This window comes from Lytechinus variegatus, chromosome 13, assembly GCF_018143015.1.
Source record: "Lytechinus variegatus isolate NC3 chromosome 13, Lvar_3.0, whole genome shotgun sequence".
NCBI lineage: Eukaryota > Metazoa > Echinodermata > Echinoidea > Temnopleuroida > Toxopneustidae > Lytechinus > Lytechinus variegatus.
The window spans coordinates 7,731,226-7,754,510 of NC_054752.1; positions in this window are offsets into that span (position 1 = coordinate 7,731,226).

The following is a 23,285-nucleotide window of genomic DNA, read 5'->3' on the forward strand; positions in this document are numbered from 1 at the left end:
AAAATCATTTATAATATAACTTATAAAAGCACAATAAGTCAATGGTATGACTTGGTTGGATCAATCACAATATTCATAGAAATTATAACAAGAAAAAAAGCTCATGTGCAATGTTCATATATCACTGAGCAGGGATTAAGAATAAGAAATCCTTTGAAAGTCCTGATTTGGACCATTAACCATGAGTTTCTCAGGGCTGCTTCTTGTCACCCCATTTGTTTTGTGTGTACACTTCAAACAAGTTTTTATTAGAGACTTGATGATTTTTCAAATCTTGTTTTTTCTCCTGATTCAACTGCGAATGAACTTATTGCAAATAATGATGACAGTATTATTCTACTTTTAAGTCGCAAGTTTCACATTAAAATGGCATCTCTTAGCACTTTACAAATATATTATCTTCTCTTTGGAGCTACATAAGTGTAACTCTTGAAACTTGCCCATGCTGTTTACTGACCATCAAAATAGGGCAATAATATAGGGCATTTGTTAAGAATGCATGAGATGCTGAAGGCATTTAGATTCAGTATCAGTTTTTAATTTAGTTAAAAAAAGCATTCATTCATTTAATTGATCATTCAATAGACATGTATCGCAGTAAAAACTGAATTACACATGCTTTACAGGGTATCGATTAAAAATACATGGTAAAAAAATACAGAGACAATTAAAGTTATTGACATACGTTTGTACAGTAAATTATTGATAAAGATGAATGAATAACGGGAGAATGCATATGATAGCTTGATAAAATCATTCATAATATAACTATTGAAAGCACAATAAGTCAATGGTAATTAAAGATATTTCACTATATCAAATGTTTAAAGAATTTTCAAATTATTTCAGTTATGAATCTGCATCAAACTAAATCAGTGACTCTTAAAAAAATCAGAGCAGGTAAATGATTAAAAAAACCTAGTGGGAGTTTCATAAAGCCATTGGTCAGTTACAATTGACTGGTGATCCTTTCTCATGGTGAAAGATGCACACCATATTTTCATTAGTGTTGATGTAGTTACTAAGAAAGGGTCACCACACCACTCACTAGTCATCCATAAAGTCACTTGTAAGTTACAAACAACTTTATGTAACACCTGGGGGCTGTTTCATAAAGCTGTTCATAAGTTAAGAACGACTTTGAGAATGACTGGTGAACCTTTCTTACATGCTAAATAATCACCAACGGGCATTAATGGTAAATATCATTTACCACAAGAAAGGATCACCAGTCGTTCTTAAAGTCGCTCTTAACTTACAAACAGCTTCATGAAACACCCACCTGGTGGGTTTACCTGCAGTGTAAAGGGGGGGGGGCAGTTTCACAAGACCATCATTGGCAGAGGAGGGGGGGGGTGACTGCCTCCCCACGATTTTTCAAGTAGTGAGCTAACATGAAGGAGAAAAGTGAAGAAAAGGGTAGAAAAGTGAAAAAGGAAGAGGAACATAAAAAGAGTATTCTATGTCATTTAATTATATAATACCCCTACTATTCAATTTGTACAAAAAGGACACCAGGTTAAGGTTATATTGCCCCCCCCCCCCATCAAAGGATCCTGGGCGCACCCCAGGAAATAAATGCCCATACCTGTAGACATCATGGCCAAATTGAAATGAGCTCTTCAATTTGTAACGAGGACCATCTTCTCACAAATCTGCCCTTATTTCTCGTTCAGATTGTAAATACTCTGATTTTCTCATCTTTTAGTAGATCATTCTTTAATTTTCTCAGCCTATATGCAATAAGAGTGTAGGCCCTCTTCATATTATATTTCATATGTATGAGAATAATGGGAAATGTTTATTGTATTAAATCTGAGTGGTTAAGAAAGACTTGAGAATCACCATTGTGATTCAAATATTATTATACGTTTTGTTGTTTTTATTATTTGGAGCCCCATGCACCATACACCGGAATGCTAGTATCGGACTATGCACAAAAGTATGGCCCAAATGTTTAAGAAGATGTCACCTTTTGAATGACAGCGAATGCAAAGACCACCAATCCATGAGCGTCTACTGACGGTGTGTGCGCTCTACAAATATACACTATTATTATTATTGTAAAAGAGTAATACTTTGTTTAAGAGCATATCATTTTATGGAATGTTTGTTGTACGGTAACTTAGATGAAAAGAACCTAAAACTCAGTCACCATTTTTGTTTTCACATTTCCATAACAAGCATTCCCCTAAATTGGCATATCGCTGAAAAATCAGGGATCTTTGATGTTCCAGATTTTGAACAGGATTACCAAGAAGATGTGAAATGATTTTGGTATCATGTAAGAAATCTCACGATTTAAGTAAAATGAATCATTCCTTAATCTAGTTTACTCCTACACAATGAACATGTCCTCATTTTTGGCAACATCGTGTTTATGGATACATGTATGTGGGTGTTCGTCAAATGTACAGAATATTAATAATTTCTATCTTGTTCACCTTTTGTAGTTTTAATTTTTTTTAGCGTGTCATTGGTATATTCCTATATATTATTGATTTTCTTTCAGCATGTCCGCGGGGGAAGATAATGTGTATATGTGGGGGTGTTTCAAATGTCCTGCATGTTAATCAATTTCTCTCTCATTCACCTTTTATAGGTCAGAATTTTGAGTGTCATGGGAGTTTTCCTATATAAATATGAAAACTCCATTTCGGCATGACCATGGGGGAAGATAATGTGTATATGTTGGTGTGTCTCAAATGTCCTGCATATTGATAAATATTATCTCTCGTTCATCTTTTGTATGTTGTTTTTATGCGTCATTGGAGTATCTCTGTATTTGAATAAAAAATATAATTTTTGAATGTCCATATGGGGGTGTATATCCTCTCACATGGCCTCATTTACATCTACACCTGACCCTTTATGTAGTCCTGCTTCTTCTTTAAATTGAGAAATTACTTTTTTTGGGGGGGGGGAGATCAACTTACTCAGCGGGCATGTCTTGATCTAGTGGTTCTGACTCTTGCCTTTCAAACAGAGGGGCATGAGTTTGAATCGTAGTCATGGCATACTTTCTTTCAGCAAGAAATTTATCCACACTGTGCTTCACTCGACCCAGGTGAGGTGAATGGGTACCCGGCAGGATTGATTCCTTGCATGCACTGAGCACCAGTGATGGTAGCTCGAGCTAAAGCCGGGTAATAATAGCAAGCGTTTTGTATCCTCATCCAAAACGTACTTTATGATTCTGTCCAGCTATTATTATTATTTTTATCATTATATAGCACAGCATAGACAATTCGCACTGTGAGCTTTACAGAATTACATACATCTATATGTTCATGAAATTTAAAATATAAATATTTTATTACAGGAGTTTTCTTTGTGTGTTACAAGCATGCTAACAATGTTTTGCAGGTTTAAAAAAAATGGGTAGAAACGAGGACAGTTTCATTGAAGTCTTGCTCTGTTGTGCCAGGATTTCTTTTAGGTGTCTTAAGAATCTAAAATCTAAGATGCTTTAATGCCATGGGCAGAATGGCAGAACTAATTGCCATGGTAGTTCGTATGACCTATCCATCAAGAAAGTTCAGAGAAAGCCGACAGTTTCGCTGATTTTCGCCAGGAGGGTCATTAAGATTTGTTTCTGTTTCTCTCTAAGGTTTGGCCATCCCAAAAGTTCATTCTGGGTATTTTTGGGGGGTGTTTTTGTACCTTTTTCTTAGTCACTCTCTTGTTTTCAGATGATAAAACACATGACCTAGCGTCCTTATTTAGTATCTCACAAGCGAACCATATCACAAGTACTTTTCGAAGGGTTAAAGGCAGTGCTCTTATATTGCTACAGTACATAGTAAAAACGCTGTTTAATATCTTCAGCTGGTTGTGTAGGTACACAGGTGCATTATCTTTCTTAAGCAGAAAATTGAGGATTAGAATTAGAAAGACATATAGCTGCATTCCCGCTAAGGCATTTTGGCATTTAAATTAATTAATGTAAACTACATGTATATTACATCATAAAGGCAATGTATTATAAAGCATGAATAAGAGGACATTGACTTGTTACAGATAAATTCCCTTCTTGCACTCTACATTGGCTCAATTCTTCTTGAGAGACAGAACAACATTAGCAAGATGATTAAATTGATTAATTCCCTCTTTGACTTAAAGCATACTTAATGAGTTTTTATGGCTAACATTAAGCGAGGTAGATCTTTGCAATGAACGGCAATTAATTTCATGCTCTTAAAACTACGTATGAAATGGATATCTAATAGCTCACCATCCTATCCCAAGTATATGTTTCACTTACCAGCAACAGTTCCAACTAGAACTGCAATCGTTACAGAACGATGTGCATGCATTGAGCAACAGTTCCAATAATTGGTATTTGGGATACAGTATATTTCACGGCCCAGAATTGAGTTAAGGCCAGATTTTGAGCACGTCCTGTACATGCCCTTTTACAGAGAGGGGCTTAAATGGGTGCATTTTCAAAAGTAGATGGCTACTTACATGTATTTTGCAGTACTTTTAAGCAGAAGTGTTTTAGTCTTACATAATGATTCTGCTTTTAAAATCATGGTTTGCATTTTGTAAAGTTTGTTTTATTGAGCTCATTCGATGGAAGTTATCCAATTTAAAGTGATTTTTTTATACAATTTTCCAGCTCTTTATTTCTGGTCTGGATTTAAGTCATCTAACTCTTTGATTTCAGGTAAAGATCTTGTATAGCAATCCAATATAGCAACACAATTCACATGTAAAATGATTTTATATAATCTTCCAGCTCTTTATTACCCGTATAGATCTAAATCTTGATTTCTCCTACAGATTCATCTCCTTAGAAAACAATATAAAATAGCATTGTAAATCCATTGATTGCAATTATTTGAAATTCATATTGATCATGATGAGCTTTATAGTACACAGACATTCACTGTTTAAACTTTTTATACAATGCCATTCACTCTATGAACAATGCCGTTTTATACAATGCCGTTCACTCTATGAACCTTAAAATAGTTGTTCAAACAGTTTAAACAAGTGTTTAAAATGTTAAACAACAAAGTTTAATTTTCAATATGTAATACTCAATTGATTAAGCATAGTTGTTTAAACTCTATCAATATCTGTAAGGTTCATATATTAAACAACATTGTATAAAATTTTAAACAGCATTTTTCACTGTAACTGGAAGGTCATAGAGTACACAAAGTAAACCTAACATAAAGAAAAGGAAAAGTTGGTGGGGAAGGGGGGGGGGGGCGTGGGTAACCGGACAGAAAATAGAGATAATACTTGAGAAAACAGTTTTAAATGTTTGACCACCGAGTTCTGAATCCCCATAGACTTTGTACAGGGACGACCGGTTTCAATAGGTAATCTTGAAATTCATGTGAGTTTTTCTGAAAAATATACACCTGCTGGCTTTGTACATGATTGTGTATTCAAACCACTTCCCCCTTAGGTAGGATGTTCATTGGTTACAAGCAATCGGTAAATTACTTTTGAAATGTCTCCTATAGAGAGATAGATTACACCATTTGAGTTTGTATGTATTCTGTTGGAAGACAGCCATTTGGCTTGTAATCATTAGTAGATGATAAAGTAGTGCTACTTTTGCTTAATACAGATGGAGTGTAGTCGCAGACGGCAGTACTAGTATATTTTCTTGAGTGTTACAGAGAGATTTTCTTTCTAAAAGGCACCTTGATAGCATAATCACTTTCAAGGGAAGTAGAAAGTGATATAGCCTGAGTAGAGAAATGGAGAAGGAGAGAGAGAAAGGGAGAGAGATAGAGAAGAAAAACAGCGAAGGCACTCTCAAACCCACTCCACTGATGATGATCTATAAAATACCTCAAATATATGTTGTGCATTAGTTTAATCCTGATGCTTTGTGGAGAAATTTTCAAAGTTATTACCATGCGAAGTATGGTCTGTGTAGAAGATTTGGTCCATGGTTTGAAAATCGCTAGCCCAGCAAGCGAGCAACCCTTGCGCCACTGAAGGGTGCGTATGTATCAGGCATAATTTCTGTCAGGAAGATATCGTTCCTCATTGGGTAACTGGCAAATTCAAATGGTAAGCGTATAACAGAAGCTACAGGCCAAAGCCAGTGTAATTATGCTTCATTTATTGTATTTACAGACTTATGAAAAATGTATGCGCTATATAAGCTTGATTAATAATTTTTTTTTTTTGGGGGGGGATATTTAAAAGTAATCTGCTTTCATGCTCCTTGAATGTATACCTGCAACCTTGGAAAATGTTCAGTTAAATTTTTAAAAGTACCTACTTATACATATAAGGGGTATTTACTTTCAGGGAAATCCCAGTGATTTTCATTTTCAATGGGTCTGAAAGTACCAGATATAGAAGATGTAAGAGAAGGAGAGAGAGAGAGAGAGAAAGGGAGAGGTTGAGGAAGAGAAGCTAAGAGGCAGATTGAAATGCAATCCACACAAATTTTGCATTCTTCATGCTTGTTTACAAGTTTCTATTTCTGTAAATGCCACACTGTTTTGTGTGCTGAATATGATAAATACTTGTCAAAGCAATGCGAAGGGGGGTTGGGTTGCAGCCAGGCATGTGCGGGAATGCTGAGACAGTGCCCAGATCGTGTTTAATTCCGATGATTACATTGGTGGAACCTTGCCCCCCCCCCACCTACTCCCATGTGCACCCACAAATAAGGGGTGACATACACACACTCACGCACGCGTTGAATTGATTGATCAAGAGGTGGTGATAGATACGAACAAATGGTTGCATGTTTTCGTCTTGTTACCAGTGTAGGTGGAAAAGAGAAAAGGGATGGGATGATGAGAGAGAACAAGAGAGGGAGAGAGAGAATAGAACAGAGTGCAGGTAGAGAGGGGGAGAGGAGGGGTTTGCATATCGTTGCACTCACCACAAACCGTCCTCTCTGCGCACTTCGATGTGAAAGTTATTTTTTCAGAAAACGCATTTAAAGAAAAGCTTTTTTTTAACCAGCAATAAGTGCACCTACAAGGAGAGCAAATTATTTACTGGTGTCTTCGTTCAAAAGTTCAGGTTCCAAAGTTTCATCCCGTATCTTTATATTTTCTTGAAGTGAATTATTTACGCTACAGTGGGCATCGTAACAGAGAGAACGGTTCGTGGTGAAATCGCTAGGCGCGATTGCGCACTGTGTCCATTCCACGAACCATCCTCTCTGTTACGATGCCCAATGTGGCGTAAATAATTCACTTCAAGAAAATATAAACATACGAGATGAAACTTTGAAACCTGAACTATCGAACGAAGATACCAGTAAATAATTTGCTCTCATTTTAGGTGCACTTATTGCTGGTTTAAAAAATGCTTTTCTTTAAATATGTTTTCTGCCAAACTAACTTTCGCATCGAAGTGCGCGGAGAGGACGGCTTGTGGTGCGTGCGACGATATGTGAGCTTGTGTTACATGGGGCAGGAGAAGAAGTGAAGAGACAAAATAGTAATAATGATGGTGATGATGATGGCAACGATGATGATGATAACGATGATGATGACAATGATGATGATGATGATGATAATGATGACGATATTGATGATGATGATGACAATGATGATGACGATGGTGATATAACTAAATAAAAAAAACAGCAATGGTTAATCAACTTAATTTAAATATTTAAAAGAAACATTTTTTTTCTTAAAACACCTAAATGATATGAACTTTTAAGGGCACTATTTGTGTACACTTTTGAACCAAAAAGGTGAACCATAAATTGGGAATATCTTTCCAATTACAATTTAAACGGAAATATACCAATGAAACAAATTCCTGCAAAATAAAAGTGGACAGATTGTGGTAATATCTAGCTTATTAGGACATGCACAAAGTGGGCCAGCAGGTGTCTGCATGATGATGGGTGTAAAATAACACAAATATTCCTGTGACAGTATACATTTGAGAGGAGACCGGTTGGGTGTTTCATAAAGCTGTTCGTAAGTTAAGAGCGACTTTAAGAACGACTGGTGGTCATTTCTTGTGGTAAATGGTATATACCAAAATGTTCATTGGCGATGGTTTAGCACGTACGAAAGGTTTACCAGTCGATCTTAAAGTCGCTCTTAACTTACAAACAGCTTTATGAAACACCCATCTGGGGGCTGTTTCATAAAGCTGTTCATATTAAAGTAAGTGTGACTTTAAGAATGACTGGTGAACCTTCTTTTTACGCTGAATAATCATCGATGATCATTTAATGGTGAATATCATTTACCACAAGAAAGGATCACCAGTCATTCTTAGCATCACTCTTCACTTACAAACAGCTTTATGAAACGGGACCCCAGCACTCTTGTGGGAACCCAAATACATCTCATGCCCCAATAAGATCCCCAACATCTCATCTGCCTGTCGAAATTCAATAATGAGCATGAGACATCTTGTTTAATTTTTTTTTTACCAATTTTGCTTGGAAGTCCTGCCCATATCTCTTCTACTTGGCATGTTATCCTTTGAGCTAGCTGACTAGTTCTTCTGACATTCCAATTTAATTTTGGCCATCAGTGTCAGTCTGTGATGATATACATAGGGGGAAGATTCTCTGACCTTTGACTTTGACCTTGTGGACATTATTTGTTTTATTGAAAGGGAGGGGTTTCGGGGGAGGGGGGGGGGTGGTGAAGACTGCATCCTGTATATCATTTGTGCCAATAAGGTTACCAATGTTACCAAATAATTTCAGCTTTCCACATGCATTCACATGTAGTTGCTGGGTTATCTTTTTTAAAGGTCAAGTCCACCCCAGAAAAATGTTTATTTGAATCGAGAGAGAAAAATCAAACAAGCATAATGCTAAAAATTTCATCAAAATCGGATTTAAAATAAGAATTTTGAAGTTTCGGTTATCTTTCAAAAAACAGTTCTATTCACAACTCAGTGACGCACAAATGAGAGAATCGATGATGTCCATCACTCACTATTTCTTTTGTTTTTTTATTGTTTGAATCATACAATATTTCATTTTTTACCGATTTGACATTAAAGATCAACTTAACTGAACCATAAAATGTTATAACAATGATGATACCTCATGTTCAAAAATTTTCATAGGAAAATGAAGAGAAAATGAGAATATTTCATATAATAAGATACAAAAGAAATAGTGAGTGATGTCATCAGTTCCCTCATTTGCATACTGACCAGGATGTGCATATAACTGTTTTGTGAAATTATGGATCCTACTTTATTTAGCAAAACTTTAATCATAACTTGCTTATTTTACATCCAATTTTGATGAGTTTCAGTGTTATGCTTGTTGGATTTTTCTCTTTTTTTAATCATCTTTTTGTTGGGGTGGACTTGTCCTCAAAGTGTTATATGTGATATTAATTAGATGTTGTGGGTTTCCTGAATTTTGATTGTTCTATAGAGGGGGGGGGGGGGGTGGAGTGGCAGAAGGAACTCGGTTTTATTCATTAAAAAAAACCTTAACACTAAGCAAACAGTCTACTGAAATCCAAATAGATTCTTTATCAGAAGAATAATTCAAAAAAAAAATGATTAGTTTCTTGTCAAAATGAAACCGATCTAGCCATGAATCAATTATTTTTTTGTAAAAATTGTATTAATTGCCCCACTGAAAAGGTATCTATACAAATTTAAGTAGATTGTTTTAGATTGAGATTTTTCTGTCTTACAAGCTAAAGGAAGATTTGCATTAATTTCATTTTTTCATCTTTTTTTATTTGAGTTTTATATTACTAATAAAAAAAGGTAAAAAATATTACCATCATCTCTAATCATGATTAACCTAAAAAAATAATTTCTTGAAATTGAGGGGGTTGTTTTCTTACTTTGATCCTTTAAAATCTGTATAAAAAGAGGAATGAATTTTCTATTTCTATCTATTCTGACCTTGCGAACTTGGAAGTGATTTCCTGGAATTGAGGGGAGATGTTCGCTTGTCTTGATTGTAAAGAAAAGAAATTCTCTTTGCAGGTATATTGTGAGATATCTTTCCTTGATTAAGCGTGGAGATATCTTTTGTTCTTGTTTAAGCCAAAGCTCGAGGGGACATTGCTTGTGCGTTGCCTACGGAACGTGTAAGCTATTATATGCTGTGGCTTGTAACATGCTCCTTATTTGTTCATTTTGGAAGGAGTTTCTTGTGACAGATTGTAGCCTAAGAGAAAAAATCTACACACTTGAATCTCTTTTATTCTCCCTCTCTCTTTCTCTCTTCCAATTTTCTTCTATTTTTGGTTAATATGTTGTTGTTCTTCTTATTTCATTATGATCTCATGTTAAAAAAAGGAAGCAATGCTTTAATTCAGAATAGATACTGTGAAACTAGTTGCCGAGATGTCATACACATTACAAATCAGGAGAGCATTTCATGAAACAAATTGTCAGTAATTTTCTCAGACAACTGTTATAAGCTATTGAAATCCTAGTATCTGATTGGCTCAGGGCAATTTAGTCATGGAAAAAGCACTCAACAAGATGCTCCATGAAACACTCCCCAATAATAGTAATTATGTCAACCTCTCAAAAAACACCACCGATGGAAGTATGTCAGAAAGGGTGAATAAAAATGTATGGTAAATTGGTGAAAAATCGTACAATGGTGCAGTCTGTTGGAGCAAGAAAGACACCACTTACACCTCAATATACATTTTTCAATGCATTTTTGCTCTGAATGAATGAGGGTATTTTTAGTTCAAAGATGTATGTCTTTTCAAGTGTAATAATCGGAGGATGCATATTTACTGTGCTCCAAGATGAGCAAACTCTGAAATGAAAATCTATGAGAAAATTACACAACTTGCATAGCATTGAGCTTTATATGATTTATATATTGGATGTTTTATGAGAAGATGAGTAGAATTTTAGTTGGGTAATTGAACTAAATAATTTGACTTGTTAAACAGGTATGCTAATGAATCAATATTTCATTCTTTAAAAGAATAGCGTTGCTATGCTGGGTAATGTTCGTGGTATATGTAACTTTAATCACATCTACTGAATAGCTTACACATCATTTCCTACATCAACATGTATATTTATTTGATTTTGCTGTTTCAATTTGGACTATGTCCAGTGTTGCAATTACAGGCAAGGCTGGCGATTATGCCAATAAGGTCTGAAATGCTTGTGCTGCTAAATATAGTGCGTAGTGCTGTGCACAAATGTTGCACATGAAATTGATTCCCCCCTCGTTCAGTTGACCTTTCAAATTGACCTACTTTTTAAGATCTGATATACACTACTAACCCTTTTCATGATTGAGTATGTTTCATGTTGCTATGCCAGGCAAACATGACATTCTGGTCCTGTGTTGTAAAATTGGCTATATGCAATGCATTGCCTGTCTGCAATGTTGTATTGAATTATATATCCCGTTCAGTGTTCAGTCAGTACACTTGGCTTATCGGAACGTGCTAAGGACAAAATTACTCATGCCCCCGCGTTTACATTCCTTGTTGTGTGGGCTCACATGTTTGGATTTTTCCTCATTTCGTGCATACATGTAGAACTTGAACCAACACAGAGCATTTGATATACAGCTGCAGTATAGAAACCAATTGTAGATGGTTTTAAAAGGTTTGATATAGTCTTGGTATGGTAATAAGTATAGGCGTATTCTAATCAGTATAAAAGCATTATAAACATAGTATGAATTATCAGCAATTAATTCAATTGAAAAACCCTAATCCCGCTCTTAAATTTATCGGGAAAACCTAGATTCCAGTTAAGCTCAACAATTGCAACTTTTATTTGTGAACATTAACTCATTTAAATGATGTAATGATAGGTTTTATATGTTTATGTGAGAAAAGATTGTTAAATGCAAAGCTTTTTAATTATTGATCCTAACACTGCCAACCCCCTAGGGAATTAGTAGTTTGATATTCTTTTCATTATTGCAGTGCATTATCCAAACTGTTTAAAACCAGCTGCATCCATTATTGTCATATGCAAAATGACAAACACTTAACATAGTCACCACATTCAACATCATGAAAGGCTGAATTGTCGTCACGTTTTCCAATATCAAATGGTTCACCTTCGACTAATGTTAGTCTGGTCTTTTGAGCATACGTGATGAACATTTCTTATCACGTTATTACCTCTGAGAAGTGACATTTGATTATAACTGTTTGTGTTGCTCGAGCGGCGTTGCTACCGGGGTCATCTTTTTGTAGTCCCTGTCCAATTTCCTCTCCTCTCTGTCGCAACTGACATTGATTTCCAAGGCTAAACTATCTCCACATGTAATTGTGGATTTAATTACTTTGCCGGTGGAGTAGCTCGGGAGGTTCGCGATGCAGGCTTGAGCGTGATGAGGCGTGGCGGTTATTGTTTCTTGAATTCGGGAATCATTATGGTTATTAGTTGGTGGAGTAATTGTTGCTGTGTTACTTGTTGTTTGAGTTGCTGCAATGTTGAAGGGTGGCTTCAATGGATGGTAATGTTGTTGGTAGAGGTGGTGGTGGTGGTGATGAGGACGATTGTGATGGCGGTGGTGTTACGCTTTAATGATGTTTGAAATTATGATATTGATGAAAATAATTATGTAGATTGTGGGGTGGTATTGGTGATGATGATGATGACAATTAAAGGTGATTATAATGATGATGGTGATTAATATGATTAAGGTGATGGTGGTAGTGGTGGTGATGATGATGAGGTGGTGGTGGTGGTGGTGATGTTGGTGATGATGGTGGTTGTAATGATAATGATGAAGATAATGACGGTGATAATCATGGTGGTGATGATAATGGTAACATATTAATGATGATGATGATGATGATTTTGATGCTGAGATGATGATTGACAATCAAAAAAAAAGTTTCATCATCAATTTCAATTAGGAGATCTTTATCTAAGCCTCTGAATAACACTCTTTCCTTTTCTATTTCAGTCCCCACATTTCTATAAATACAACAGCCTTTAAAGAAAAAGAAAAAAATCTTTACAAATAGAAGTCTAACAAACTGAAGGCAAGAAGACAACTCTCTTTAAAAAAATCACCACCACATCCTCCCCACAAAACAAAAGAAATTAAGTTTGCCATCACTCTTTGGAGAAGGTAAGGAAACCATAATTGGACATCCTGGGATGATGGTGTCTGGAGGATGATATCGTCTTGGTAGTATCACCATGGCAACGAGAAGGTGAAGAAGATGGAGGAGACAGATGCGAGAGGTCAAGTTAAGATGAAAATGAAATGAAAGTGATACCAGTTTGTGAGTGGAAGTGTATCTGTCATGATCCCGAGATGTTCGCTGCATGAAGCGATGTGTTCCCATGGCGATGAGCTGATTTTACTGCTCTTATGATGGTGCCCCGCCAGATGATCAAGCAATTAAACTTGGGGGAATTTGAGATCGGATAGTGATTGTTTGAATGTAAAATGTTCTTCTTGTTTAAAAAAAAATGATGAATATTGATTTAGGGAAAAGGGGTGTTTCTTCCAGGGGGGGGGGGGGCTTTGTGCAATTATGTGGAAATTTTTTTTCTTTTTTTTTTTGGGGGGGGGGGTGCTTTTTGAAAAAAAAAAACGGGGGCTATCAGTATTTTTCAAAACACTTTACATACGAAATATCCCTCTGAGCCAGTGTATCTGTGTTTTTTTTTTCTTCCTATGATGAATATATGTCAGCATTACACCTTTGTAAACCATGATGATATTCATATGCAGGTTCTCTGATTTCCTTCTTCCAAAGTTGGTAAATTTACTTGAATAATTTCATTCCAGTTTGATTGAATTCGACAATTCAGTTAATTTCAGCTCATATATTTCTTCAATTATCTTTTTAAAAAGAACATGAAAACTATTTACTAAATAGAATATTATGAAATATACAGTCAAATATGCACAGGTCAAAATTGAATAGAATGCCAAGGAATACAATCGTTATTGGGGAGACAAAATGACAGGAGCTGGGTGCAGTAATACCAAGAGATGGATATACATGTAAGTCTTGTAATCTTCCGGACATTAATGCATTCTCACAAAACCCCCATCCTACTTTTTATTCTGCTCGTCCTTCCCAATCTTCTTGTTTAAACAGAAATATTGTTGGATGTCTTTTTTTTTTCCTGTTTCTAAGCCCCTGATATAAAAGAAGCGGGGTAGTGATTTTCTTGCCATTAATGCCCCCTCACGTTCCCACTACGAGCCCATGTCGAATGGAATGTCCACGAACTCTGTGTCACTTCTGATACTATCTCTCTCTCCCTCCATCTCTCCCTCTATCTTTCTATCTCTCCTCTACCACAAGTCTATTTCACTCTTGCATTTCCTCCTCCCTCACATCCACTCTCTTGTAAACAGTTATATTTGTTACCCCCCCCCCCCCCGATACTTGCTCCTTTACACTCACTACTGACTTGACTGGAGAGACACAGAGGGGGGGAGGGCAAAGAAGGAAAGGAAACCAAGAGAAAAGCAGAGAGTGGGAGAGAGGGGGAATAACACCGGAGAGACACAGATAAAGGGGGTGTTGCAAGAAAATATTTGCGATCAACTGCAAATATTCTGTTGCAATTTTACAACTGATAGATCAACGTTAGTTGTAGCAAATCAGATTAAACTTGTTGTTCCAAGGAGCAGATTAGCAATCAATCACTAATTTGCAATTACCTGCAAGATTTAGGGACCAAAAATAGACTTGCAATTGATCGAAAGTTTCTAGCAACACCCCAAAAGACAGATCAAAGATCAAAATATCATAGAAAAGTGGAGAAAAAAAATCATCAATCAGAGAGAAAAGAAAAGAGAAGAGAGAGGGGCATGGGGAGAGCTGGAAGAGATATCGTGTGTGTGTTTGGAAAGAGCTTAAAGGTGAAAGAAAGTAATTTCAGCAAACACTTATTTTATGAGAAAACTATTAAAATCAAGGTTAATTACCACTATATTATCATAGATCTAGATCTGGTAAAACGAAATCAGCCCTCCTTTGTGAAATCATGAAATCTTAGCTGAAATCCAATAATTCTGATGGTAACTAACACAAAAAAGGCATATTTTGGGGCAGTGTATTAATATTGCTTAGAAAAATATCAAACAAAATAAAGAAATTCTGAGTTTATTTTGCTAATTTCTCAGCAGTTACACCTTTTTTCCAGAGCTATTAGGCACATATTTTTTATTTATACATACAAAAACTTGGGTGGTCATTTTATTGGACTCTGTCTGAACTCTTTTTGAAATTGTCACGACAACTGGTATTCATCTTTAATATTGAAAGAAATAGATATAGGGAGGGGGTAAGAGAGGCAGAGAAAGAGAGGGGAGAGGGGAAAGATACGAAGGGAAATAGTAAGGGAGATGACACTAAAAAATAATTAGGTATGCAATTACTTTGAATAGTTGATTGCTGAGCAAACTCTAAACTGTAAATTTATGTCGAGCACGCTATGAGTTAGGGCTGTTTTGTATCGTGTCATCTATCTACCCCACGCTCTCTACACTGACATACCATAAAGATGCCACAATTAATATTTCCATTATGCCCTAAACTACCTAATTAGCATTTAGAAAGATGGAGGGAAAGGAGGGTACGTAAACATTGATATGGAAATTTGCTGAGGAATCTGTAAAGAATGCAAATTGGTGTATAATACCAACACGTATCTCTTTTGGTATGCTTGTAAATTTAAAGTGGGGCAAATACGGAAGCGATGATAAAGAGAGAGAGAGCACGAGAAAGAGACAGGGAGAGGAGAGGAAGTGAGGGAGAAGAAAAAAGAGCAAAATAGACAGAGACAGAAATAGAGAGGGATGGGGGGAGTATTTGTTTAGGGTACAGAAATAAGTTCTGACCAATGGAGCAAGTTATAACAAATTTGATGCAGAAATTGCATTATATTTTCTCAGCCACACCATATCAAATTAATATCGACTCCCTCTGAAAAGTATGATGTTTCAAAAAGTGTTGTGTGCAAGAAGGTGTCATATTTTATTGCGTTCTTCATATAAGGAAAAAGGGAAAATTTTGCAGCATTTTTTGTCTATTTAAAGTATGTATATAGTGTTGAATATTTGTATCAAACTACTTTGATTTCATAGGTTACTTATTAGGTGGTTTCAGACCGCCTCGAAGTTCACCAGTTCCAGGTATTCTCTGATCGGGAAATTTTCCCCGATCAGAAAATACCAGGTATTTTGGTAATGTGAAAGCAAACTACGCGTAATTTCCCCGAAAGAAAATACCCGCTAAATAGTAGGTACTTGGCGAAATTACGAGAACTTTCGTGGGGATTTTTCCAAGGTCGCAGGTATTTTGGCGATGTGAAAGCAAATTACGGGAACTTTTAGCCCAGCGTGTCGTTGGGCGCGGCGGCGTGGGTGGCTGCTGGGCTAGTGATTTTGAATTTCGCGCCTTGCCTGCTTATCAGACCATAATGCGCATGCTCGTAACTTCGGGAACTTATCCCGAAGGATGTGTTTCGGGGCGGTGTGAATGCAGGAATAATTAACGGGTATTTTTTAGCCGAAAACAGTTCCCGTAATTTAACGGGGATTCTTGTGATCGAGGCGGTTTGAAACCGCCTATAGTGATAGAAATTGCTTAGTATGCACATTGTGTAAAGTGAATTAGCTAAATATGTTTCTATTAATCTGGATGAAAATTATAAATGGTTGTTCCACCTGTATAATCTCTTTAAAAAAGCATCTACATCATGTTACTTTCAAAATCTATGAAATAGAAATCATATTCATATTCATTTAATACTTTTTATTCAAATCTCCAGGGAGTCCAGGGCCTCATCTTACAAATTGTAACTGTATAGAAATCCATCAGTTTCATATTTTTTTTCTAAATTTGCAAAAATGTTCTTTGTAAACAAAGGAGAACACACCAAATTGTCAATAAATCAATGAATTTAAAGATGAATTATACATGAATTCATATGTAGAAATTTTTTTTGAGCAAACGTGCATTTTTTATGTTGACGTTGCTGGCTTTCCATAGCTGCGATTGATCAGATCAATCACAACTCTTTGTAAAACGGGGCCCCTGTATGATCATTCCCAAGAGATACAGTAGCAGGGCTCTGTCTTACAAAGAGTTACAAATGATCAAATCAACTTCAAGTATATCGAAATCCAGAAGTGCCATAATTTTTTTTTCCTCAGGAAATTTGCACAATGTCCTTTGTAAACTAAGAGAAACACACAAAATGTTCTAGAAAATTACAAATTTATGAATGGATATCATAGAAAATGTTTTGAACAAATGTGCAGAAGAGATGTTGATGGTGCTGGCTTTCCATGGTAGTGGTTGATTCTATCTATCGCAACTCTTTGTAAAAAGGGGCCCAGTTGTTGATCTCTGAGAAGTATCATGATAGAGTGAATGATTAATCAGTCTTATTAGAGAATCTATTGCAAATAAGTAGAATATAGGCTACTAGATTGAGGGAAAGTAATAAACCAAGCAGAATATCTACAAGAATGATGACATTGGCCCTCGTTATGGATGAAAAATATTCTTTCGTTGAATTTAAGCTCAAATTGGCATTGAGAATGAGCGAAAAAAAAAATGCCCTGCATCAAGTGCTTCATGCAAAGAACAAACAGAATGGCGTAATTGTAATTAACTGTGTATACTCCATCTTTTGTGGCAAGTGCGTGGTAATTTTGTATCTTTCCTCCTGCGGTTGTGCCTTTTATCAAGTGTGTCTAGCGCGAGTCCTAATTGATAATCCATTATGCCAATGCACTCCACCTAATGAGGCTGTAGGTGGAGGGGTCGTTCGTCGACGCTGGAGCACTTTGCGCATGCATTTTCCCCCCACTGACGGGATTTCATCCGCGTGTCTGCTCGTGCGGGTTCAACGAAAATGCATGCCTCCTCTTATAGCTCATGAAAAAAGTCACATATTTTAGCATGAGATTAGAGATTACTTCTTTTGGAAAAGGGTTGTTTGGATCCTAAGTATTGACCAGGCTGCTAGAGATTACCTGAATAATGTAGCCATCTCCTGGAACGCTAATGGATTGTTAATGAGAGAATCTCTCTTTGTTGTATGCTATTAATTCGGGAAGGTTGAGAATCCTCAGGCTATGTTGACACTGCACTTGTTGATGCTAATTGAGCAATAATTAGATTACATCATTGTGTACAGCTGATTCAATAGTATTCATGTTTGACATGGTTGAGAGATTTTGCAATTATTGAAGATGATGTATAGATCAAATTTGGATGATTTAGTATTGAACTTATTATTTCCCTTTAATCTATTTCGGTGGTCATCAAAATCTTAGAATGTATACTCCATACTTTCCAAATAGTTTGTAAAATGAGGTGGGTAATGATTTGATTAGCTGATGCTTTATTATGGAAAAACAGTTTATACACATTTAAAAGTGGGCATAAAATGATAATGAAGTTTTAAACTCATCACAAAGTTATTTTTTCTAAAGTTGCAAATGATTTCAAATTATTACACGAAGATGATGAAAGCATATCAATTCCTAATACCTCATACCCACTGTCATCCTCTACGAAAGCCATGATTGGCCTTTTGTAATCGATCGCGAAAAGTTTTGAGCCATTCCAAATTTTTCTATGATCATTATGTTTACCATGACTGATCTGATAAGATCACTATGATTACTCCATGATGAAGCACGTCATTTGAATCGTGACGCAAATCGTTACAGTTACAACTAGCTATGTAAAGTAATTGAAATGTATGTCAGCAGACAATGTAATTGAGTAATCAACATGTTTTAGAAACTATTTGTTTTTATACAAATGCTCAACATATTGGGGAATGTATCAGCAATTTTCAAGTATATTTTCAAGTTACCCATGCAACAATCACTATTAACAGCAATAGTATACAAATAATGAATGTTTATTCGTGCAATGGACAGAATACTTCATGAGCTGAAAGATGAAATTATCCATTGAATGGATCATTATTTCATCTTTCACCGAATTAAGTATTCTGTCCATTGCACGAATGAAAAAACATTCATTATTTGGTTTATATGACACCTAAAAATTTATCTGTTTTTGGTTCATTTGAAATTTATGAATTTTGATGGATGAAAACATGCTCATGCAGTGCGAGTTTGGTCTGTTGATTGTTATGTCATTATAACATGCACACTGCTGGTGCCTGCAGCTGCAGTCTCGGTGCGAAAGTGCAATGGACAAAATCGTATGGATCCAAAATTGCACGATGAATGGATCCAAAAATGCACGTTTGATAACGTCGTGCAAAATGGGCCGAATGAACGATATCAAATAACCAATCAAATCTTGAGGATCTATCTTAAGTGTCATAATAATTAATACCATTATATGTAGATATTATTAATTGCTATCCATATTTAAGGCACTTTTTATGCATTTCCCAAACATATCATTTTCATTTCATAGGAATTTGTTCTGTAAAAGGCTTTATAAAAATTATTTGATTTAAATATATGTATGTGCTTTAGTTATTCAATTAAATAATAAAAACATAAGAAGTTCTTGTTTATGTGGTCCTGTGAATATTAGGCTAATTTCACAACTCATTGATATTCATTTAAAAAAAGGTAACCCAGAATTATATATATGGATAGGATATGTGCTTATTAAATTATACTACATTCACTCATAGAACATCTGAAAATTAAACCCTGATATTATATTTATTCTAGACTCGGGTTGGGTTTGTTTTTCCTCTGTGATTCATTTGGGATTGGTACTAACGAAGGGTATACATATCATCAGGCATTGATCGCTATCTAAAACAAATCAAGTCAAACTACACCATGTCCATTGTGAGTCTTATCACATCAAATTATCATGACAGTATGCATACCTAAACAAACATGATTAATAAGCCAAGTCATACAGAAGGTAGAGGTGGGGGTAACTGAAGAGAGGAATTGGGGGGATGTGCAGGGAAATGATTCTTTTTTTAAAGGGACATTTACCTTCTAAATCTGTTTGAATTAGTAATTATTAAATTGAACATTAAAAATGATATTATATTCGGCAGTGAATTATTCGGCCATTATTGATTTGTGAATTAAGTATGATAATTGGCTGATGGGGATGTGGTAGTAAATCAGTAGGTCTCGATACTGTGAATAGTATGCGGGTGAAATTTAGTTGCTACAAACATTAGTCAATTGAGTACAGTTGGGGGGGATTAGATTTAGCCCTAATTTGTCTGTCAAAATGCTTAAGCGCCTTGAGCACTCTACAGAGTGGATTTGGCGCGATATAAGTCTAATTATTATTATTATTATTAAGGAAAACAAATCATTTTTATATAAAGAACCAGAAAGATCTTTTTTAACAGTCCTGAGTTCAATATTGACTTGGATAACCCAAATTTAGAACTTGGTCTTATTTATTATCTATTATGCCACATGGTATGTGATTCTGGATCATGTAATTTCTTACTGGAACTCACAAACTTTTGAAAGGGGCAATTACTGGTAGCCCCCCCCCCCTCCTCCCGCATTTTAAATCCTATTCCTGCTGTCTCATCAGGACTCTGATTGTTGTGTTTTACTGGGTGACTTAAAAGCACGAGGGTCCATTAGCGCTGTACACACAGGCATGACAGGTATGAAAAGAATGTTAAAACCCTCTGTCGCAACACCAACGAACGACAGTTGATACGTCCAGCACACACCACTATGCAGGTCTCTATGCAGGCGGATGATGGATGTGTGTATAGCTTAGGTGCTGATGTAGATACTAATTAGAAAACAGAGCTGTAAATGTCCAACTCTTATTTATAACTTTTGAAATATCTCTTTTGTGGAGCTTTTGACTTTTCGGTCATTCACCCCTTCTCAGGTGTAGCGATGGCTTTAATGAGTCTATTTACGTCAGGAGTTTATGGTAATTTGTCTGTACTTTGTACGCAAGAGTGGAGGTGTTTGAAAAGAAAAGGGATTGTTCATATTGTGTAAAAAAGAAAGAAAGAATAGACGTTTGAGGTAAACATGGCTTTGTTCCAATTATGAAATATTCAGTTTGATTTCTAAGATGATTTACATAATGCCTTGAATTCTAAGACTGAAAACTTATTGGTTGGTTGATAATATCCTGCACAGATGAAATTGTAGAGGTCCTTGTATTCCCTTATTGGATTCATATCTTTCACGTCAGTATGATATAAAGTGAGAATAAGCATTTTACTTTGTTCACTGATAGATGAATTTTTCAGGAAAGGGATTTTTTAAATGTTGTTTTCTCTGTTAGACAATGTTGATTTTGCTGAATGAAAAACACAGAGTAATTATGATGGGAATTGGAATTCATCTAACATCGCACAATGAAGAAAATTTGAATTGGTTTAATTTAAAACTTGAATAAGGTAAAGTACACAAAGCAATACAAAGAATGCAGTTGTAGAAAGCTAGACGCAAGTAATGCAATATTCCTTAAAAATGAGATTTCTTTGTAATGACAAATAAGATTTCACTTGTTGGTATGTTACAACATATCTTGTATACTACAAAAACAAGTACATGTGTTGCCAGAAGATATGAAATTATACAAGAAAAAAAATCTGAATACATACTTTCACCCAAACATATTTCACTTTGTTATAATGATATCCAAAGTCTTTTCAACCCTTAATAGATTTCACTAGTATCATAATTACCAATTTTCTAAGATCTATATTATTTTCTTTTCAGAGAGTTGGATAATCTTTTTTATTGTGATCAATAAGGAATAAACTTACTAAATTCTTGACCCATAACACCTTTGTGAAGAAGAAAAAGTCAATTTATGGACTTTCTCAACAGTCCAAACCTTGACCGCAACTGGATTACACCTCAAAAACTGTTGTTGCTAGGACTATTGTCTTGTGTCAGTCTGGTTTAAGCTAATTATTGCCTTGAATATGATTTATTATGAATGAGGGGCTTGGGCAGAGGTGTTTTGTGGCAAGGCAGTGTTACGGAAAGATACATGGTCTAAAAAAAGAAGAATAATCATTAAAAAATCAATAATCATCCTAACCTTGACCAAGACTAGATTGCACCTTTAGAATAGGTGTTGCTAGGACCTAGGTGGCAATTTTGTGATTTTATTTTTGTCCAACCTGGGGGAAGGGGGGGGGGAGACAACCCTCTCTCAGACCCTACTATACAAAATTTGATAACTCCCACCTCCCCTCCCCCCATCTCCCGATCGCCGCCAATGGCTAGAACTGTCGCCAAGTGTCAATCTCGTTATAGCCAATTACTGCCGTGCATACCAGCCGTAATGAATGGGGCTGGAGCAGAAGTTTACTTCTGCCAGGACGGAGAAAAGGAAAGAATCGCTTTACCAAATGTGGGTCAAGGTCATGGATCGTCTGCCCAGAGAGATAGAGAGGAAGATGGCCCATGTGATTGTGTGAGGGAGAGGCTTGGGGGGTTTTAGGATCTGTCTGGTGGAAAGTGGTTCTTTGATTGTGATTAATTGTCTGAGTTGTAAGTCCCAAGTGTGGAAAGATACCTCTGTAGATTAGGTTTATTCTATTAACCCATTAAATCTAGTGTGTACTTTTATACCGGTGTGTTGGCTCAGTTAGTAGAGCATCCATCTCACAACTGGGAGGTCGGTAGTTCAAATCTTGGCTGCTTTGGACCAAAAGACGTTGCTGCTACCCTGTTTGTTATTCAGCAGTACAAGGGATAGAACTATGTTATTCTGGCATTGCATAGTGGCTGCCGGGCCCACGATTAATTGGGTAAAACAAGTTTTTGGATGATTTCTGTTTCGGATTTCTTTTTTGAACAATAAAGTAAGGATTTTCAATTTGTTTTATTGTTTGATTACGAGTAGTCTTCATGTACGTATTGCTGTAAAATGAAAGTACAGGGGCCCGCAACACAAAGCTTTGCAGTGATTATATTTACGTTTGATTGCATTGACTACAATGTACAATCAATCGTAAAAATAAAGCGTATGATCAATTTCTAACCTTTGTGTTATGGGACCTTGATGACTCTGTTGAAGGTGAATCTCTTGGGGCAACAGTCTGTTCAACTTATATGGAATTTTACTTCGATGTTATACAAATGTTTTTGCATATTCTGCAGAGTGTTTTGTGAAAGGACTTGTCAGACGTTTTATCTGACTGACAAGTCTTGTGACAGTTACCATAGTAACATTGCTTCTCGGCCAATCAAATTCAAGGAAAGATGTCAGATCCGACAACTTGTCGGACTGAAATCTTGATGAAACGTTCCCCTAGTCTGAAATATTTCTTTGAGTTGGGTGAATATCTAATTTATAGAAGGTCATCTTATGCAGAGTATATTCTATTGGTGTAATTATTCCTGCATTTGAATTCGAGTTTCGGGGTTCCCACACTCATGGGAG